Consider the following 22,884-nt stretch of genomic DNA (forward strand, 5'->3'; position numbering starts at 1 on the left):
CTAATTCTTTAATTTTCAAGTCGTTTTCTTTTTCAGCAAGAGTTTTAGCTTCTAATTCTTTCATTGCAGCATCATACTTATTTTCAATTTTCTTGATCCTTGAGTCCTTTTCCCTTTCAGCATTCTTAAGGGATTCTAATTCTTTCATCATACCTTCATTCTTATTTTTCAATGAGGTATTTTGTTTAGTTACTTTAATTAACATCTTATGCACCTTGAATAGGTCATTTTGAAGTTCTTCATAAGATGACATGCTTTCATAATTGGATTCATCACTACAAGACTTATTTGAAGATTTAGATGAGGAGCTTTCCTCATCATCCCAAGCCATAAAGTACGTATAAGCAACCTCTTGGTCACTTGATTCATTTTCCAAACTACTTGTACTCACCATGACCCAAGTAGTGGCTTTCATGGCCTTTTTCTTTTTCTTCTTAGACTCTTTCTTAAGTAGAGGACATTCCAGTTTTAAATGTCCAGCTTTGTTGCAATTATAACAGGTAGGAGTTTTACTTCTAGATTTATTTTTGCTGATTTCTTCTCCTTTTTCATCTGATTCGGAGTCTTGGTTTCTTCTTTTAAATTTGTTTCTCCTTCTTAGTATCCTTGCTAGCTTTTTAGATATGAAGGCTACTTCATCTTCATCCATTTCTTCTTCACTACTAAAGTTTGAGGCTTTGAAGGCTATAGATTCTTGGGCTTTGGTTTTTCCATTTTTTTCATTCATTGTCATTTCATATGTACGGAGAGAACCTATAAGTTCATCCAAGGAAGTGTTTTTCAAATTTCTTTCTTTGGTTATGGTAGTGGCTTTTGGTTCCCATACGATTGGTAGCCCTCTAAGAATTTTCCTTATCATTTCATAAGTGGTGTAGGTTTTTCCTAGTGCATTTAGGGAATTTATTATGTGAGTGAATCTAGTAAACGTATTAGTTATGGATTCATCCGGATTCATCTTAAAGGCTTCATATTTACTTGTGAGCATATCGATCCTATTATCCCTAACATCTATAGTGCCTTCATATGTTACTTCTAGCTTGTCCCATATCTCTTTAGCTAATTTGCAAGACATTATTCTATTAAATTCATTGGCATCTAAAGCACAATATAGAGCATTCATGGCACTAGAATTTACTTGCAGTATCTTATAGTCTAAGTCTGTTATATCAATTTTCTCCTTAGGGACTTGTTTTCCATCAACTATCTTAGTGGGAATTTGGTCACCTTCCATGACAACCTCCCATGCTTTCCAATTCATAATTTGGAGATATATTTGCATTCTCTTTTTCCAGAAAATATAGTTCAAACCACAAAAGATTGGTGGCCTAATTGAAGATTGTCCCTCTCCAAAGGGAGCTATGCCTAAGTTAGCCATTTAGATCTTTTTATAGCTTCTAGTTAAGAGTTGTTATAACCCTACTCTGATACCAAATGAAATTAGGAATAGCTTCTCAAGAGGAGGGGGGGGGGGGGGAGGGTTGAAAATGCTTTTAAAAAATTTCTTTTAATTTCTTTTTAGAATTCTTAAACTTATTTTATTTCTTTTAACCAATTCGCGACTTGTTTGTTTAATTTGTTAAGCACTCAAGAGCTTAGTTTCTTTATTGAATCCTTAACCATACAAACATCCAATCATTCAACCAAACCAATCAACTATAATTAGAAAGAAAACAACCAAGTCAATACACAGCACTTATGTAATATAAAAACTCAAGATGGTTGTTTGTTCATATTAGCCAAATTTGAACCAAGCCTTGTATAAATGAATTTGCTTCTTCAATATAATGTGCAATATAAAATCCAATCACTCTTTCCAAATATTTAGAATTCAGATAAACTCTTAGTTAATTTCTCTTTGGGATGTTTAACCAAGTAATGTACTCCTGTATGGTTTCTGCATGATATGGTTTAACCAACGTACTCCCTTTCTGTTTCCGCAACCCAAATCAAAATAAAACTTTAAGTTTACTTGATTCCCAAATATACGTAGTATATATGATTTATCAATTTAAACCATTCATGCAATTTAAATATGTACTTAAAATAAAGAGTAGAGAAAGAGAGAGTGAGACGGAGATTTTTACGAGGTTCGACTTATACCCAGTCTACGTCCTCGCCTTTGGTAAACCACTAAAAGATTCACTAAACCTATTCCTTTAACGGGTGAAACAAACCTTTACAACACTCCTTGGTTAAGGCTAGAACCCGCCTTCTCCGAACGATATCCCCTCGTCCGGTCACTCCTTAACTAGGCTAGAGTTCGCCTCTCTAAGCAATATCCCCTTTCTTAGCCAATGATCCAAACAACCCTTTGAATCGTTAATCTATAAGATAAGATCAAATAGATGCGTGCAAAGAACTTGCTCCTCAAAGAGCTGGTTAGTACACCAATTACAACACAACTAATATACTTCAAAGGAAATCACAATATGGAAATTAACTTGAAGCTCAAGGAAGTATATCACCGATTAATTTTTTCAATGATTGAAAGATTTAGAATTTGTAGCACAATTCTGGTGGAATAGGAATAGCAACAACTCAGTTGAATTCGTGCACAATATGTGAGCTTGAGAGCAAGAGAGGAGCTTGAGAATTTGAGAGCAATTTGAGAGAGACTTTGAATTTTTTCAGAATTTGAATTCTTTGTTGTGTTGATTCAATGATCTTTGAGGCTTATTTATAGACTTTAAAAAGTGTATAACTTGATCCCCAAGTGCCTTGAAATATTCCCCAAGTTTCCATAATTTTTGAGCCAAAAACAACCCCATTTAAAAATTTGACTATTATGAAAAAAGTCAACACAGCCGCGTGGCAGATGACTATCCATTTTGGGCTGTCGTATGTCCAGTTAAAACAAAGGGGCAGTAGGGTGTCAATCGTCTATCCAAACTCACACAGACGTCTCATTTTGCTCTGACAGTCGCCTGTTAAGTTCTTGATAGTCGCCTGTCATGTTGTCAACTTTAAGCATACTTTAGTATTTTGGTCATAACTTTTTCTGTATAATTCAAAATTTTATGATATTGTTTTCAAAGGAAAGCTAAGAGCAAATAATACAAATTTCATCTTGAACACATTTTAAAATAAATATATTTTGATGGAGAAAAATGTGCATCAGTGCAGATGTATAAAAATTGACAGTATTTGAGAAATCCTCTTTTTGGTGCTTTTCATTCCAAAACTGATTCTATCCTTTTTGAAACAATTTTTGACCTTATAAAAATATTTTCCAAGTATGTTCAAAGGTATCTAGGTCCAATAAATTAACCTAAGAGCTTAATGCATCCATATTGAAATTCTTTGAAGTACTTACATGAAATTTCCTAGACTTCTTCAATTCTTGAATTCCTTGAGGCCTTTATACTTGTTTCATTTTTCTTTGAGCTTTCCATTTTGATCACTTGGGCTTTCATTCTTTGAATCTATTTCTTTAATATCAATGCCCTCATGATCTTCAGGCTTTAAACTTTAAACCCATGCTTCAAGCTTTATATAATCATCCTTATCTGAGGTACAAGCTCTCATGAACTCTTTAACCTTGCATTCTTCATTTAGTCCTGAAAATTCATCACTTAACATAGCATGTTAAGATCCACTTGTTTGTTAGCATCCAAATAAGATATTAAGCCTTGTAAGGTCAACACTGAAGACATCTCAAAGACAGCTTTTAGGATCAGGTATGGGCATTATGAATTTCTAGTTATGCCATTTGGTCAGACGAATGCTCTAGTATTCATAGATTTGATGAATAGAATCTTTTACTAGTATTTAGACTAGTTCGTTGTGATTTTTATTGATGACATACTGGTCTATTTGAGGAGTTTTGAGGAGCATAAAACGCACCTAAGGCTAGTACTTTAGATTCTCAGGGAAAAGAAATTGTATGCCAAGTTTAGAAAATGTGAATTATGGTTAGAGAAAGTTGTGTTTCTGAGGCATGTTATATCAGGGGATGAAATTTCAGTAGATCCTAGCAAGATAGAGGTAGTGGTGAATTGGGCTAGGCCGAGGAACATCAGGAAATTAGGAGTTTCTTGGGACTAATGGGATATTACCGACGATTTGTAGAAGGATTCTTAGCATTATCAGGGCCCCTGACATGACTAACTAGAAAAAATGCTAGATTTGAATGGGACGATAGTTGTGAGTAGAGCTTCCAAGAATTGAAACAAAGGCTCATCACTGCACTAGTATTGACTATTCCATCATGAGACAATGGTTACGTGATCTACTGTGACACATCTTTGAGGGGGCTCAGATGTGTATTGATGTAGCAGGGCAGAGTAGTGGCATATGCCTCTATAAAATTGAAAGAATATGAAAAGAATTATCCCACCCATGATTTAGAATTGGCTGCAGTGGTTCATGCATTGAAAATTTTGAGGCATTATCTGTACGGAGAGAGATGTGAAATATTTTCAAACCATAAAAGTTTAAAGTACTTATTTACGCAGAATAAGTTGAATATGCAGCAAAGAAGATGGTCAGAGCTCATCAAGGATTATGATTGTACTATCAGCTACCATCCAGGTAAAGTAAATGTGGTGACTGATGCGCTGAGTCAAAAATCCATGATAGCAGCATTGTCAGCAGTAGAAATTTAGCACCTGATCCAGATGGACTTGGAGAAACTTGGCATGGAGTTAATAGAGAGTGATCACCAAACATTTATTACCAACCTGGTGGTGCAGCCTATCCTACAGGAAAAGATTAAAGTTTCTCAAAGGGATGACGTAAAATTAGTAGAGTTGATAGTTAAAGTGTAGGACGGATAGGGAGAGGAGTTCAGTATTTTTGGTGATGGAGCTCTGAGGTTTCATACCAGGCAGTGTGTGCCTGCAGATGAGGATATTAAAAGAATGATCCTAGAGGAGGCTCACAAATCCTTATCCACAGTTAATCTAGGTAGCACTAAAATGTATAGGGATCTGCGAGAGTCTTTTTGGTGGAGTGGCATGAAGAGGGAGATTGCTAAGTTTGTGTAGAGATGTTTGACGTGCCAGTAGGTAAAGGCTGAATACCAGAGGCTAGCAGGCTAGCTACAACCACTTTACATCCCTGAGTGGAAATGAGACCACATTTTTATGGACTTCATAACAAATTTACCGTCGGTGTGGCAAGGACAGAATGCTATTTGGGTGGTCGTAGATCGACTGACAAAGACCGCTCACTTCATCCCTATCAAAGTCAACTACTCCATGGACAGACTGACAGAAATATATATTCAAGAGACAGTACGATTACATGGTGTGCCAATGTCTATAGTATCAGACCGAGACCCATGTATTATGTCATGATTTTGGAAGAGCTAGCAGGAGGGTTTGGGGTCTCAATTATCATTCAACACGACAGTTCATCCTCAAACAGACGGGTAGTCAGAGAGGATGATTCAGATATTAGAGGATATGCTATGGCTATGTGTGCTGGATTTTGGCGGTAATTGGACCTAATATTTGCCGCTGGTTGAGTTTGCATATAATAACAGCTATCATGCCAGCATCGGCATGACAACTTTCGAGGCATTATATGGTAGGAGATGCCGTCCTCCAATATACTAGGATGAGATGGGTGAGAGGTGAGTTTTGAGACCAGAGTTAGTACAGTGGGCGTATGATAAAGTCTGACTTATTAAAGAAAGAATCAGTGTAGCTCAGAGTCGACATAAAAGCTACGCAGATACTCACCGCCGAAATTTGGAATTCGAAGTGGAAGACCATGTATTTTTGAAAATAGCACCACTGAAAGGAACTATGAGGTTTGGGAGGAAGGGTAAGCTGAGCCTTAAGTTTATTGGCCCTTTCGAGATACTTGAGAGAGTGGGGTCAGTTGCCTATCGGCTAGCTTTACCACCAGTTTTATCCAGGATACACGATGTATTTCATGTTTCTATATTGAGGAAATACGTCCCAGATCCCTCCCACGTGGTCAGTTATGTAGAGATAGAGCTCAGAGATTCACTGGCATATGAGGAGACATCGGTACAAATTCTGGATAGGAAAGAACAGGAATTGCGCAGTAAGAGAATTCTGCTAGTAAAAGTCTTGTAGAGGAATCACGCAGTAGAAGAAGCTTCATGAGAGCTTAAGGAAGAGATACGATAGAAATACTCGCACCTATTCAGTAGGGACCTGTGATAATTAGGAAAAGGCTCAGGTAAATATGTAAAGTTTTGTTTGTGTAGGTTAATCAGTACATGTAATAATTTTTGTTAGTAGGTAGTGTTTTGGTTTTGGGAGAATTTTATTCTATGTGTTTTTGTAATATCCGAGAACCCTGAATGTAACCACAGTATTCCTCCACCATAAGTGAGGGTAAGTAATAGAATAAATAACATATTTTCCTCAAAGGATGGCATTCAATACAGATAGTAAATTTCGAGGATGAAAGTTTATATGGAGGGGAGAATGTAGAGACTCGAAGAATTATAGTAACTAAATAATAAAGAAAGGAGAGAAAAGGAAAATTTCAAGGGGGACTCAGCAAGGTCTCGTCAATGAGCATAGAGTGTTCATCGACGAGCAGCCTACTTATGCTCGTCAACGTGGACATGTGTCTCGTCAACGAGAACTCGCCGAGAGAGCTGATTCCAGGACCTGAAGTTCATCGATGAAGGTATGTGCTCACTGACAAACCACCTTCTTGGACTCGTCGACAAGGTGAGGACATGTGGACAACACTCTATATAAGGCCAAAAACATACTTTCTGCAAGAAATTTGCATGCCAGGCTCCTTCTCTCTCTAGAATTTTGTCTCCTTTACCTTCTCTCTAGATTTTCGGCTTCGTTCATCACCGGTTCGATGATCGGAAGCCGCCACGCTACTCCTGGGAAGATTCTCTACAAGTCTGCTGAAGTAAATTGTTAATTAGGCCAACTTGGGCACCATCCCAAAATTTGGGTGAGTTATTTTAAGTTTTATAAGGTATTTGGTATTTCTAAACTGAGGAAAATGTATTAAGTGAGATAATACTAAAGTTTTGTGTGGAAAATGCGAATTTCAGGGTGTTGAGCTGGGAACACATACACGGTAGCAAGTTTGGTTAATTTTGTGGGCTTCTTAGTAAGTCAGGTGAGGGGATATTAAATCAGCATTTTTATGAAATTATTTATAATTATAAAACATTTATTTTTAGAAATTACGTATGATATAATACAGTGTTTGGGAATATTGTTGTTGAACAGGGAAATGGATTTTATACATTTTAGCAGAAAACATGGTTTCAGTTCAGATTTTATATTTAGAATAATATTCACATTTGTGTGGCATGAGTATGATTTTCCATGAAATTATGTTATATCAAATATTATGATTTCTCAGAATAAGCATGTTATGATAGTTTTCAGAAAAACCATAAAAACAGTACAGGAACTATGATTTTTAAATAATACGTTAAAAGTGCTGAAATATCAAGATTCAGTATATTATGTTTTATGCCAGTGCAGGTGCTGTGATTTATACGATATGATATGCCAGCGCAGATGCCGTGATTTATATGTTATGATATGCCGACACAGACTCCGTGATTTATGTCAGCATAGATGCCGTAAATATGCATGTTATGTCAAGATTCAAGAAAACATGATCATGTCAGATATTTTTATGAAATACGAAACAGTTATGTATCAGTATTATGAAATGTATTATATGTTATCAGAACCCGTATGGCTTAGTTTAGTTTCAAGAAGCACGATACTATCACTATATGTTCAAGATTATGTTTAGGTTAGTGCTACCACACATCTCAAATAGAGTGTAGGAGATGGCAGTCGATGTGGCTTCATGGTAGTACTGGTGTCCCACTGGCAGTCTGGACCAGGTGGGTCAAGCCCATCGTACTTACAGACTTATGTTGACTTAGCGTGGTCGGCCAGCCATTGTTAGGTTCTGCCTTTGGGCTGCACAACTTTGTCATGTGGGGGGTAAGACATGACATCAGCTAGCTATCCATCCTTGGTATTATTTCAATATTGTACAGTTATATAAGATTATTTACATGTACAGAAATTTAGTATGTTATATTATGTTATGTCAAATCATGTTTAATTCAGAAACTGTACAGACAGTTTTACAATGTATACAATTAAGTACAGTTCATGTTTATGTCACGTTAATACTCATGTTCCTACACACTGATGTTAGTTTATCTCCCTTACTGAGAGGTGTCTCACCCCAGCATTACAAACATTTTAGGAAATCCAGGTAGGAGAGCGGATAGAGCCTCGCAGCAGTAGAAGTTAACTGAGCTACCTTATCAGAAGGGTAAGTAGTTGAGTTAGGGTGAGATGGGTTTTTGGATTGAGACCCTAGGATACTTTTTGGTCTTCTTGTGAATGATTGTATATATATGACAGACTCAGTAGAACTCTGGTATTGTGTTTGGTGTTGAATGGCATGTATGTAATTTATATTTTCCACTGCTTAGGTATCAGAGATGTATGACAGGTATATCCTCGGTACCCACGGGTCTGGATTGATCATGATTAGTTCAGTTTTAGCAGGTTATCAAGATTATTATAAACGTTGTTATGTAGTAAATATATATGGTAAAATAGGTAGGTCGTTATGAAATCAGGAATAGCTTCCCAAGAGGGGGGGTGAATTGGAATCTTTTTTATTTTGATAATTTTTTGATATTTTGTTAAAGATACTAAAGAAAGCACAACTGATAACTGATAATCACACTTTAGAATACTTGTAATTTAAATGAACAAGCCAATCAATAAAGTCAAAACAATTCAATCACTCAACCAAGAGTATTTGTGCTTTTGTTGATTTCCCTATGAATGTTTATCATCTTCTTTGAATAAGCTTTTAGTATGCACTTCTCTTGATCAAGATTTTCACAGATTAACCAACATACTCCCTTTTGGGTTTCCGCGAATGGTTAATCGAAACGTACTTTCTAAATACAAAGAGTCTTTGTTTCTTTCTCTTTAAAACTTGCAACCTGCACTTTTAAATCATACAACACAGCAAGTACAGTATGTAAAGTAGAGAGAAAGACACAAGATTTTTTACGAGGTTCAGCTTCAACACAACCTACGTCCTCACCCTTGGAAAAACACCGAAGGGTTCCACTATAGTAGTTCCATTACCAGGTGGAACAACACCTGTTTACAACCACTCCTTTGTCAAGGCTAAAGCCTGCCTTCTCCAAACAATATGCCCTTGTTTGGTTAATGATCCAATAGCCTGGAATCGTCCAAAATTTGCCTGTTGAACAGTGTTCAGACGTCTGAGGATTTGAGGTCAGACGTCTGAAGTTCCTGAAACCCCTTTAAAATAGAACTAGATACAGGGTCAGATGTCTGAATTCAGGGTTCAAATGTCTGAGGTTCCAAGTTTAGATGTCTGAAGTCACGAGTTCAGACGTCTGAACTACTATTGCTTCTTTTTGTCTTGGTTCATAAATTCTTCAGACATCTGCACTTAATCTTCAGACGTCTGAAGTAATTCTTCGGATGTTTGAACATGAAGTTTAGTCATCTGAAGTTGTCACTTCAGTCATTTGAACTGAAAAGTTCAGTCATTTGAACTTCTAAAAACCAGTTTTAAAAATATTTTTCTTTGAAAACTGATTTGCTCTCTTATGAATTTTACAAAACTTATTTTAGAAATATTCAATGAGTCTTTTAAGTTTTTATAATCTCTTGAAGAAGCTTCAAAACATATTTCAAATGACATTTTAGCTTTTGAAATACTTACAATATATGTTTCCTAAGCCTTCATAAGACATGATTGAATTCCTTCTCATGCTTTGCTCTTGAGGTTCTTTGAAAAATTTGCTTGAGCTTCAAATATATTAGACTCTCTATGGATCTTGGAATAGTTGCCCCATACTTGATTTATACTTGATCTTCTCTTGATCCATACTTGAGTTATACTTGAACTTTGCTTGAACCATACTTGATCCATATTGTTCTGAAACACAAAACTCAACCTTTCCAAGTTAAATAATCCTTTGTTTGTTATCATCAAAACCAATTGAAAGACCTTGTTAGGTCAACAATCTTCCCCTTTTTGATGATGACAAACAAGGAGTAAGGATAAAGGTTTTATGAAAAATGAAGTACTCCCCCTTACTATGATCATTAATAAGTAAATCATATAAAAATGAAGTACTCCCCCTTGCTATAAGCCAAGAAAAATTTATCATGTGTTCCATATATGTTGCAAGCTACTGAAATAGTCATATATCCATCCATTGTTCACATCAAGTTCTTTCATTTGTTCATATGTGATTCATTAAGTTCATCATGTTGCAGAATTATAGAGTTCATCAATTATATAGTTCATCATGATCTCTTTTATAGGTTGCAGAATTATATAGTTCATCAATTATATAGTTCATCATGATCTCTTTTATAGTTTATCTTTACTAAGCACAAGCACTCTCTCTCTCCCCCATTTGTCATTAGTCAAAAAGAGTAATATAATTATAAAGAACCATCAAAAGTCATTCCATAACTAGTACAAAGAGGTAATACATATATGTTCCATACAACAAAAAGCTACATTCTAGCATGATTACAAACAATATGAGATACATAAGTTTTGATACTTTCAGACAAAAAGTTACATAATAACCTAAACTAGACAACTTCTAACTTCCCTAGTCTTCTTCTTCAGAGCCCTCTCCTTTCTCTTCTTCTTCTTCTCCTTCTTCCCGAGTTCCTTCTTCTTCAGTATTCCCTTCATCACCTTCTTCTTCAGAATTTCTTTCTTTTTATGCAAAATCATCATCATCTCCACTCTGAGGAGAAGAACTAATGTCCATTGGATCACTTCCCTTAGAGGATTTGGCATGATATTGTTCTATATGAGTGACCCGTTTGTCAAGTGATGTGACTTCGTCCTTGATATTCTGAAGTCTAGTGCATACTTCAGATGACAAATTTGTGAAATCCTTTTGAAAAGAAAGGAACAATGAAGGTGTGTCTTGAGATGACCCAAGGTCTTGTGTAGAAGAGAAGTGTGTTGCAATGGATACTGGAGCAGAGGCTGAGGCTGATGCTGAAGCTGAGGCTGCTGCAGAGGTAGGTGGTAGCCCTTCCTGTTTTCAAATACCATCCTGATCTTTCCTTGTCATATCCCATTTGCTTGAGGGAAGTTTCACTAAAAAGATCATATCGACTAATTTTTATGAAAAACTCAGAGATATTGGTAAGATTAAGAAGTGTAAACAGAAGAGTAAGAATTCCTCTGTAAGGAAGAATGACTCGATCAGATTCCAGTTTGGTCCACATCCACCTAACGGTTAAACTATCCAAATCTAGTTTCTTTCCTTTGAGCAGACACTAAAGAACAAAGCATTCAATATAAGAAAGATGATCAAAAGAACCTTGTTTTGGTATGATATTGTTTGAAACAAGTTCATGGAGAATTTGGCCTTTTAAGTTCAGTTGCTTGTATAGAGGAGGATGTGCAAAATAAATAGGCTCATTTTCCATGATCATGGGAAGAAAAGCTTCAGGAGTGAATCCTTGTTCTAGGATCCAAGATTGAGCAAACATAGGACTATTAAAATCTCTTGGAGTAATTTTGAATACAGGAGATAATATCTCAGAATTCAGCAGTATTTTCTTCCCTTTAACTTCTGAAGAAAAAATCCCATCTTCATATGTCATATTTGCATAAAAAATTTTCACCAAATGTGGAAAACAACCTTGGGGTTGTTGAGTAATGAAATCAAGCCATCCAATATCACGAAATAAGGTAAGAATATCTGGAAATTCAGTAGAGAAAAATGATACATCTAAGATTTTACCTAAGATTGGGTCTACTGAACTCAATGAGTTTCGATACCGGATTCGAGCTCGAGGAGCAACCAACCAATTCTCAATATTTTGAGTATCCTTCCCAGATAAGGAACCCTTGTTTGCAGTCTTCTTGATTCAAGGCATGAAGACACAAGATTTCGGTTACCCTAGATTTCGTGTGGTGAATCAAAGTAGGGTAGAGGCTTCGGATTGAAGTGAAAATGAGGGAAGATGAAGAGTTTGAAGTTTGGATGAATGAAACACGTAACTTCAAAAGTATGAAGTTAGGGTTTAGTGCACTAATGATATATAAACCCCGCAACTTCAGATGTCTAAAGTATTTAAAACCTGGAATTTTAAAAGTCATAAGGAGTTTAGATGTCTGAAGTCCCAGGTTCAGTCATCTGAACCCTTCTGCTACAGTGTTCAGACGTCTGGGGTGTAAACATCAGACGTTTGAAGTGCATAAAAATTTTGAAATTTCACTTCTAATACACTTCTCTACTATGGGTTAGCCCAAGTTCCCTCCTATTATGTATGAATTTTTCTTCATTTAGAGGTTTTGTAAAAATATTAACCCATTGATCACTTGTATTTATAAATTCAAGAATTCTATCCTCTTTTTGAATATGATCTCTCAAAAAATGATGTCTTATGTCTATATGTTTAGTTCTTGAGTGTGAAATTGGATTTTTAGATATGTTTATAGCACTTGTATTATCACACTTTATTGGTATAGTTTTATACTCTAGATTGAAATCTTTTAATTATTGTTTCATGTATAAGATTTGTGCACAACAAGTTCCCGCTGCCACATATTCAGCTTCGGCGGTTGATAAGGCTATAGAGTTTTGTTTCTTTGAGAACCATGATACTAAGGATTGTCCTAGAAAGTGACATGTGCCACTTGTGCTTTTTCTATCAATATTACACCCGACATAATCAACATTGGAGTAACTTATCATATTAAAACCAGTGTCTTTTGGATACCATAAACCTAGATCAAGTGATCCTACCAAGTACCTAAGAATTCTCTTGCTGGCTCTTAAGTGAGATTCCTTGGGGGCTGATTGAAATCTTGCACACATACACACACTAAACATAATATCCGGCCTACTAGTAGTTAAATATAGTAAGCTACCAATAATTCCTCTATAGTGTGTGATGTCTACTTGTTTTCCTTTTTCATCTCTATCAAGACTTGTAGTTGTACTCATATGAGTTCCTATAGGTTTACTTAGTTCCATATCAAACTTTTTGAGCATATCCTTGATGTACTTAGTTTGATTTATGAAAGTTCCATTTTCAACTTGTTTTATTTGTAATCCAAGGAAATAATTTAGCTCCCCCATCATACTCATCTCAAATTCTTTTTGCATACAAGTTGCAAATTCTTTGCATAGATCTTCATTTGTAGCTCCAAATATAATATCATTCACGTATATTTGAACTATTAACATATCTTTGTTTTTGGTTTTAATGAATAGAGTACTATCAACCATTCCTCTTGTAAATTCATTTTTGAGTTAAAATTTACTCAACCTCTTATACCAAGCTCTTGGAGCTTGTTTCAAACCATAAAGAGCTTTAATCAATTTGAATACATGGTTTGGATTTTTAGAATTTTCAAAACCTGGAGGTTGTTTGACATACACTTCTTCATTTATATATCCATTTAAGAATGCACTCTTTACATCCATTTGATATAATTTAAAATCCTTATGGGCTGCATAGGCTTAAAGCATTCTAATTGCTTCCATTCTTACCATAGGTGCAAAGGTTTCATCATAATCAATTCCTTCTTCTTGATTATACCCTTGTACTACTAGCCTAGTTTTGTTTCTTACAACAACTCCATTTTCATCCTTCTTATTTCTAAACACCCATTTAGTTCCTATTATTGATTTATCTTTGGGTTTTGGTATAAGTTCTCATACTTGACTTCTTTCAAATTGATTTAATTCCTCTTGCATAGTTATAATCCATGAATCATCATTTAAAGCTTCTTCAATATTTTTGGTTTCATCTTGGGATAAAAAAGCATAATGATTGCAAATATTTTTAGTGAGGCTCTAGTAGTTATTCCTTTTGATGTTTCACCAAGAATTTGTTCTTTTGGGTGATTTTTATCATATTTCCATTCTTTAGGAAGTTTCAGATTTTCTATAGGGTTTTCATTTGGAGCATCATTATTCTTTTCTTCTTTTATTTCAAAATCTTTTTCTTTTTGTGAAATAACTTCTTTTTCATCATTCTTATCTTTAATGTTATGATTATTTGATTCATCAAAAGTTATATGAATTGATTCCATAATTGTAGAAGTTCTTTTATTATAAATCCTATAAGCTTTACTATTTGTAGAATAACCTAAAAAGATACCTTCATCTGACTTTGCATCAAACTTTCCTAGATCATCTTAGTATTTAATATAAAGCATTTGCAACCGAATACATGAAAGTAGGAAATATTAGGTTTTCTATCTTTCCAAAGTTCATATGGTGTTTTATCTAATTTTGATCTTATTGAAACCCTATGTACAATATAGCATGCTGTATTTACAGTTTCTGCCCAAAAATATTTAGGTAAATTATTTCATTTAACATTGTTCTTGCCATTTCTTGTAAAGTTCTATTTTTCCTTTCAACAACTCCATTTTGTTGTGGAGTTCTAGGTGCCGAAAAATTATAAGTTATTCCATATTCATTACAAAATTTATCAACTTCCTTATTTTTAAACTCTCTTCCTTGGTCACTTATAAAGCTTGTTACATTATAGCCTTTCTCATTTTGTAATTTCTTGCATAAGGTTATTAATTGGTTACAAGCTTCATCTTTGTTTGCTAAAAAGATTACCCAAGTAAATCTTGAATAATCATCTGCTATAACAAAAGCATATTGTTTTCCAACTAAGCTTAAGGTTCTAGTTGGACCAAATAAGTCTAGATGCAAGAGTTCTAGGGATCTTTTGGTGGATATGTATTTTTTCTTTTTAAAGCTGGTTTTAACTTGTATTCCCTTTTGACATGCATCACATAACTTGTGTTTTATGAATTTATAATTTGGTTGTCCTTTTACATGATTTTTCGTAGATAATTTGGATAGTAGGTCCATACTAGCATGGCCTAGTTTCCTATGCCATAACCAACTTACTTCATTCATAGCTGTTAAACAAGTTATGTGTTAATTTTCTATTTTCTCATGATTTATGCAATAAACATTATTTATTCTTTGAGCCATAAATATAGTTTCTTTGTTTTTAGGGTTTTGGATAACACATTTTTCTTTCATGAAAATTACTTCGAACCCATTATCACTTAGTTGACTAAAACTTAAAAGATTATGTCTTAGTCCTTCCACTAATAGCACATTATCTATAGTGAGTGAATGTTCTTTACCAATTTTTCCGATACCAACAATTTTACCTATGACATTGTTGCCGAAAGTGACGTATCCCCCATCCTTTTGTTTTAAAGTAGTGAACTTGGTCTTGTCACTGGTCATATGCCTTGAGGATCCGCTGTCCAACTAAAATTTGTTCATTGTTGTTGTTGTCCTAAGACAAACCTACAATGAGGGATACTATGTGTTAGTTTTTGGAACCCAAATTCTTTTGACTTTCTTTGTTTTTTTGTTGGTTCCACTATTTGTTTTCCATTCTCCTTGAACTTTAACATATTTTCTCTTTAAGGGGCAATTAAATATCACATGACCTTTAGTCTTGCACATATAGCAAGTGGTGTATTCATGTTTGTTATTTGATGAAGTGCTAGCATAAAACTTAGCTTCCTTAACAAAATATCCCATTTATAGCTTTTTAATCCTTTTATTTGTTTTACCGCTGTAGCCTATTCCTTCTTTGTTTCCATTTAGCCTTTGCTGTCTAATCATCTTTTCAAAGTTTTCTTTTCCTTTAGTAAAATTATAGACAATCTTTTCTCTATCCTCAACTACCTTTTTGAGTTCATTTATTTCTAAATCTTTCTTATTCATGCCATCTTTATGAGTTTTATCTAACTCTTGTTTTACTATGTTTATTTCTTCTTCCAACTTCTTAATATAAGTATTTCTTTCTTCTTCAATAGCTTTGAATGATTCAAGTTTCTTTACTAGTTCTTGATTTTGATCTTTCAAAGTTATATTTCTTTTAGAAACTTTTATAAATCTTTTATGTAATGAGAATAATTCAATTTGTAATTCCTTATAAGAGGGCAAGCTATCACACGACTAATCACAAGACTCATTTTGATATTCGGTTGAAGAATAGTAAGAATTTACCTCTTCGTTGTTTGCCATGAAGCATATATTTGCCATCTCTTGTTCACTTGATTCAATTTCAGTTTCGCTGGAGCTTGAGTCATCCCAAGTAGCTTTCATTGCTTTATTCTTTTTCTTCTTGTCTTTCTTGAATAATGGACAGTCCGGTTTGATATGCCTTGGCTTTTTGTAATGATAACAAATTGGTGGTTCATTCTTACCTTTATTTTCTTTCCTACTTGTCTCTCCTTTTTCGATTTCCTTTTTATTAAACTTTCTGGGAAACCTTTTATTTCTTCTATAGAATTTTCCTAGTCTCTTAGTAATGAATGACAACTCATCTTGATCTAAGTCACTTGTTTCGCTTTCTTCTTCACTAGTGCTATGGCTAGATGCTTTTAGAGCTATGGATCTTTTATGCTTCGGTTCAGGATTCCTTTCTTCAAAGCCATTTCATATGTAAAAGTGAACCTATGTTCATCCAAAGAAGTAGTCTTAAGGTTTCTACCTTCTGTGATAGTTGTAGCCTTTAGTTCCCAAATAGAGGGTAGGCCTTTTAGAATTTTTCTAATCATTTCATATGTAGTATAGGTTTTTCCTAATGCACTTAAAGAGTTTATTATATGGGTAAATTTGGTGTACATGCTTGATATTGATTCATCAGAATTCATTTTGAATGCTTCATATTCGCTTGTTAGCATGTCTATCCTATTATCTCTAACATCAATGGTTCCTTCATAAGTTACTTCTAGTTTGTCCCAAATCTCCTTAGCTGTTTTGCAGGCCATGACTCGATTAAACTCATTAGCATCTAATGCACAATATAACGCATTTATAGCACTTGCATTTATTTGAAGCATTTTATAATCTAAGTCAGTCATGTCTTTCTTTTCTTTTGGAATATGTTTTCCATCAACTATCTTAGTAGGGATAAGATTTCCATCCATAACAACTTCCCATGCTTTCCAATCCATGTGTTGGAGATATATTTCCATTCTTTTTTTCCAAAAGGTATAATTGTGTCCACAAAAGATTGGTGGACGGGTTGAGGATTGACCTTCACCAAAGGGTGCTACTCCAATGTTTGCCATTAGATCTTTTTATAGTTTCTTGTTAGGAATTTCTATAACTAGGCTCTGATACCAATTGAAATCAGGAATAGCTTCCCAAGAGGGGGGGGGGTCAATTGATATCTTTTTGATTTTGATAATTTTTTGATCTTTTATTTAAGATACTAAAGAAAGCACAACTGATAATTGATAATCACGCTTTAGAATACTTGTAATTTAAATGAACAAGCCAATCAATAAAGTCAAAACAATTCAATCACTCAACCAAGAATATTTGTGCTTCTGTTGATTTCCCTGTGAATGTTTTTAACCTTCTTTGAATAAGCTTTTAGTATGCACTTCTCTTGATCAAGATTTCCATAGATTAACCAACGTACTCCCTTTTGGGTTTCCGCAAACGGTTAATCGAAACATACTTTCTAAATACAAAGAGTCTTTGTTTCTTTCTCTTTAAAACCTGCAACTTGCACTTTTAAATCATACAACACAACAAGTACAGTATGTAAAGTAGAGAGAAAGACACAAGATTTTTTATGAGGTTTGGCTTCAACATAGCCTACGTCCTCGCCCTTGGCAAAACACCGAAGGGTTCCACTATAGCAGTTCCGTTACCGGGTGGAACAACACCTATTTACAACCACTCCTTGGTCAAGGCTAGAGCCCACTTTCTCCAAACAATATGCCCTTGTTTGGTCAACGATCCAACAGCCTAGAATTGTCCAAAATCTACAAGAGAGATATCAAAAGCTGGTGTACAAGAGAAGCTCACAAAAAGAGCAGATTAGCACAAATTAAAACTATGTACTTCAAAAGATAAATATCAAGAATGAAATAAACTTTTGAAGCTCAAAGATTTCACCAAATTCCTTTTCTCCATATGAGAAATCAGTAATTCTTTAGGATTTGATGAGCAAGAATATCAGAACAACAGTACTTTCAGCTTTGCAAGAGATTGATCAAAAGAGATTTTGAGAGCAAGAGAGCTTTGAGAGATTATCAATGCTTAATGTAATTTTGATCTACAAGAATCATGTATATATAGGCTTTCAAAAACATGTTTCCTTGTTGCAAGACTTTCCATAAAGAGTTTCCCAATTATTTAGAAAATTTGGCTTTCAAACGACTATAATTTAAAAAATAAGAGTTTTAAAAATTTTCCTGTTGAACAGTGTTCAGACGTCTGAGGATTCGAGGTCAGACGTCTAAAGTTTCTGAAACTGCTTTAAAATAGAACTAGATATAGGATCAGATGTCTGAATTCAGGGTTCAGATGTCTGAGGTTCCAGGTTCAGATGTCTGAAGTCGCGAGTTCAGACGTCTGAACTGCTATTGCTTCCTTTTGTCTTGGTTTATAAATTCTTCAGACGTCTGCACTTAATCTTCAGACGTCTGAAGTAATTCTTCAGATGTCTGAACATGAAGTTCAGTCATCTGAACTGAAAAGTTCAGTCATTTGAACTTCTAAAAACTAGTTTTAAAAATATTTTTCATTGAAAACTGATTTGCTCTCTTATGACTTTTACAAAACTTATTTTATAAATATTCAATGGCTCTTTTAAGTTTTTATAATCTCTTGAAGAAGCTTCAAAACATATTTCAAATGAAATTTTAGCTTTTGAAATACTTACAATATATGTTTCCTAAGCCTTCATAAGACATGCTTGAATTCCTTCTCATGCTTTGCTCTTGAGGTTCTTTGAAAAATTTGCTTGAGCTTCAAATATATTAGATTCTCTATGGATCTTGGAATAGTTGTCCCATACTTGATTTATACTTGATCTTCTCTTGATCCATACTTGAGCTATACTTGAACTTTGCTTGAACCATACTTGATCCATATTTTCTTGAAACACAAAACTCAACCTTTCCAAGTTAAATAGTCCTTTGTTTGTTATCATCAAAACCAATTGAAATACCTTGTTAAGTCAACACATTACAAATAAGCTAGAGCAAAGCCTCACCAAGTGATAACCCACACTTGATCAATGATCCAACAACCTGGAATCCTCAAGAAACAAGAAACAATATCTACGTACAATAATACTCTCACAAAGAGCAGATTAGTACAATTTCAAACAGTATGCACTTCAATATTAAATATCAAACTAAAATACAATGAATCTCAAGTAAGAATTCACCATGTTCTTTCTAGATGAGAATCAGCAACTTAGAATTCAATAGTAGAATGTTCAGCACTTCAGAAATTCAGCACTTCGGTTGTACAAAGAGTTTAGCAAGAGAGGGTAGCAAGATGTGCTTTCAGCTTTTGAAACAGAATTTTCAATTCTTTTGTTCTATTTTTATTTGATTTGAAAAATCATGTATTTATAGGTTTAGAAAAGTTATTTCGTGTTGCCCAAGATTACTTGGAGTATTTCCCAAATTTTCATTAATTTTGGGGCACAAGAAACCTTTATTTGAAATTTAAAATATTTAAAATTTCTAACTGTTAACAGTGTTCAGACGAATAAAGTATCGACTTCAGTCTTCTGATGTTCCTTAACGCATTGAAAATTTTGAATTGGACACAAGGTCAGATAACTGAACTGTAGGTTCAGACTTCTGAAGTCCCAACTCAGACGGCTAAACTGAGGGTTCAGTCTTCTGAGGGTGTACTGCCTCTTTAGGATTTCTACAAAAAATTCTTCAATTGACTGAACTAATTCTTCAGTCTTCTGAAGTTGAAGTATTTCTGTAGTCTTCTGAGGGTGCACCTCAGTCGTCTGGGCAGACTAAATCCAGAATTTTCATTTTAGTTTTCAAAAATATTTTTTGCTCTCTCGCTTTGATTTCTTATAAAATATTTTTCGAGGTTTTAAATAAGGTCTTTAAGTCCATAAATTACCCCTAGAAGAGCTTTCAAAATATTTCACAAGATATTTAAATACGAAGTACTTACATGAGGACTTCTTAGGACTTTTGACACTCTAAGCACTTAAGTCTTCATGCTTGTCTTTCTTTAGCTCCATCTTGTCTTCAAGCTTCAACATACTTTAAGCTTTTAACAAGTCCTCTTTAACATCCATGCTCTCATGAAATTCAAGCTTTATTAGATCATCTTTGAATCCATGCCTTGACTCTTTGAACATCATTTGATCATCTTTCTTTAAACTATAAGTTTGCATTGATCTTTGTAAGCACTTGATCCTATATTCTCTTTCTTAAGTCTTGTCACATCATCACTTAACTAAATATGTTAAGTTCCTCTGATTTGTTATCATCAAAACAAGATTTTAAGCCTTGTAAGGCCAACATGTTCTTCAAAAAAGACCTAGTGGATACTCCTCGTGAAGGTTCACCAATGATTTGATCCTTTGGGTGATTCTTTATGAATTTCCATTCTTCAGGTAATTCGTACTAATCTAGTGGGATATTCTCTAAAGATGAGCTTAATTCCTTACTCTCATCTTTTACTTCTTGAATTTTTAAGTCTTCTAGTCCTTGTTTAATTTCAACTTCTTCAATATCAGATGGTTTAGAGAATGGATTTGCCTCATCAAATGCTACATGGATTGATTCTATGATTGAAAGGGTCCTCTTGTTGTATACTCTAAAGGCTTTACTATTCAATGCATATCCTAAGAAAATTCCTTTGTATGATTTTGCATCAAATTTTCCTTAGTCCTCTTTATCATTCAATAGGAAGCATTTACACCCAAATACATGAAAGTAAGACATGTTCGGTCTTCTTTCTTTCCAAAGTTCATAGGGGGTCTTCTTTAGGCTAGTTCTAATGCAGACTCTATTCATCATATAACATGCAGTATTTACCACTTCAGCCCAAAAATACTTAGGTAAGTTATGCTCATTTAGCATGGTTCTAGCCATTTCCTAAAGTGACATATTTTTCTTTTCAACCACTCCATTTTGGTGAGGAGTGCGAGGTGCCAAAAAGTTGTGAGTTATTCCATATTCATCACAAAATTTCTCAATGTCTTTATTTTTGAATTCTCTACCTTGATCACTTCTAATATTTAGAACTCCGTATCCTTTTTCGTTTTGAAGCTTCTTGCATAAGTTGATTAACATCTTACACACCTCGTCTTTGGAGGATAGGAAAGGTACCCCAAGTAAGCCTGGAGTAGTCATCAACAATGACAAATGCACATTGTTTTCCTCCTAGACTTTGTGTTCTGGTGGGACCAAATAAGTCTAATTGAATAAGTTCTAAAGGTCTACCAATGGAGAGGTGTTTTTTATTTTGTAAACTTGTCTTAGTTTGCTTCCCAAGTTGAAAAGCATCATATACACAACAAGAAATAAGGTTATTAGTGATGGTTTTAAACCGTCACTAATAATCAAAAGATCGTCACTAATACTATTAGTCACAGTTCTATAAGTATTAGTGACGGTTCTAACTTTGTTAGCATATCTGCAGATACTACTACTTATTAGTGACGTGATGCAAATGGGTTATTTATGCTCTATTTCTAAGAATGGTGCTCAATTACTCTATATATGTTCTTATGCATGCATTTTCAATTTAGGATAAAGATCAATCCTCGTTTAGCAATCACTCATCCTTTCAATAACAATTTAACCATATATCATATTATAAACTGTAAAGCCCTGATTTTAGAACCATTTTTTTTTACATAAAATATTATTACTCTGATAATACTCTAATAACATGATATATAGTCAAAGTCAACCCGGACCCATAGGTACCGGGGATTTAACTGTTTATTAATACATATCACCTAAGCAGCGGAACCAAAATACACTTTACATATATACAATACCAAAGTCACCTTGTTTCTACATATACACATATATATCCCAAAAATCCATCATGAGTCTGACCCGACTACTTACCCTGCAACTGGGTAGTACCTACAAACTCCTTTATCACGGAGCTCGCTCCACTCGTCTGTCAAGATTTCCTGAAATATTTGTAATGTTAGAGTGAGACACCTCTTAGTAAGGGAAATAGACTAACATCAGCGTGTGGCAACATGAGTTTGTCATATTATAAACATATACTGCAAATAATTTAATTGTAGTATAACTTAAGTTGTAGCTGATAATACATTAAAATCTACACTTATAAACATAATCATAATGAATTTACATAACATTAAATGATTTGATAAATCTGTATAATACTGAAATTATACCCTGGATGTCTGTGTTTTATGACTCCACCCCTCATGATCTGGGTTGTGTGGCCCGAAGGCTGAACCTAACCTGGCTGGCCTACCAGATTAAGTCAAGCATAACATAACTACGCACGATTGCCCACCCAACCTGGCCTGCTTATACTACTATACCATCACACTTCTAGCGGGTTAGTAACATAGTGGGTATCCTACTACACCGTCACACTTCTGGGCTAATCGGCCACCTACCCACACTTCTTTACTAGTGTGGTTACACTGTCGGCTATACCCAATCTGACCCGCCCAACCTACTCACCATCAAAACCACTAGGGTCGGCACTCAATGGGCATACCTACTACACCGATATGACTTGCTAGCTATGGTACCGTGCTCTTAACATAAGTAACCATTCGAGTTCTAATACTATATAATACATTTCACATAATATATACTTCTGTTCATTAATAACATTTTCATATTCCTAAAATAGAATCTGAATTTTACATATTTTTGAATAAAATTATTATTTCATAATTTCTGAATCATAACATCATAATATACTGATCACGACATCTGCGCCGGCTATCATATCTCTGCATCTATGTCGGCTAACATATCATAATACATTGGAAGTATCTTTAATTTCTGTACTGATTAACATCTTTCTAAAATATCTGTAATTACATGCTTATTCCATGAAAT

Source organism: Malania oleifera, chromosome 9 (assembly GCF_029873635.1).
Source record: "Malania oleifera isolate guangnan ecotype guangnan chromosome 9, ASM2987363v1, whole genome shotgun sequence".
In the NCBI taxonomy this organism is placed as follows: domain Eukaryota; kingdom Viridiplantae; phylum Streptophyta; class Magnoliopsida; order Santalales; family Ximeniaceae; genus Malania; species Malania oleifera.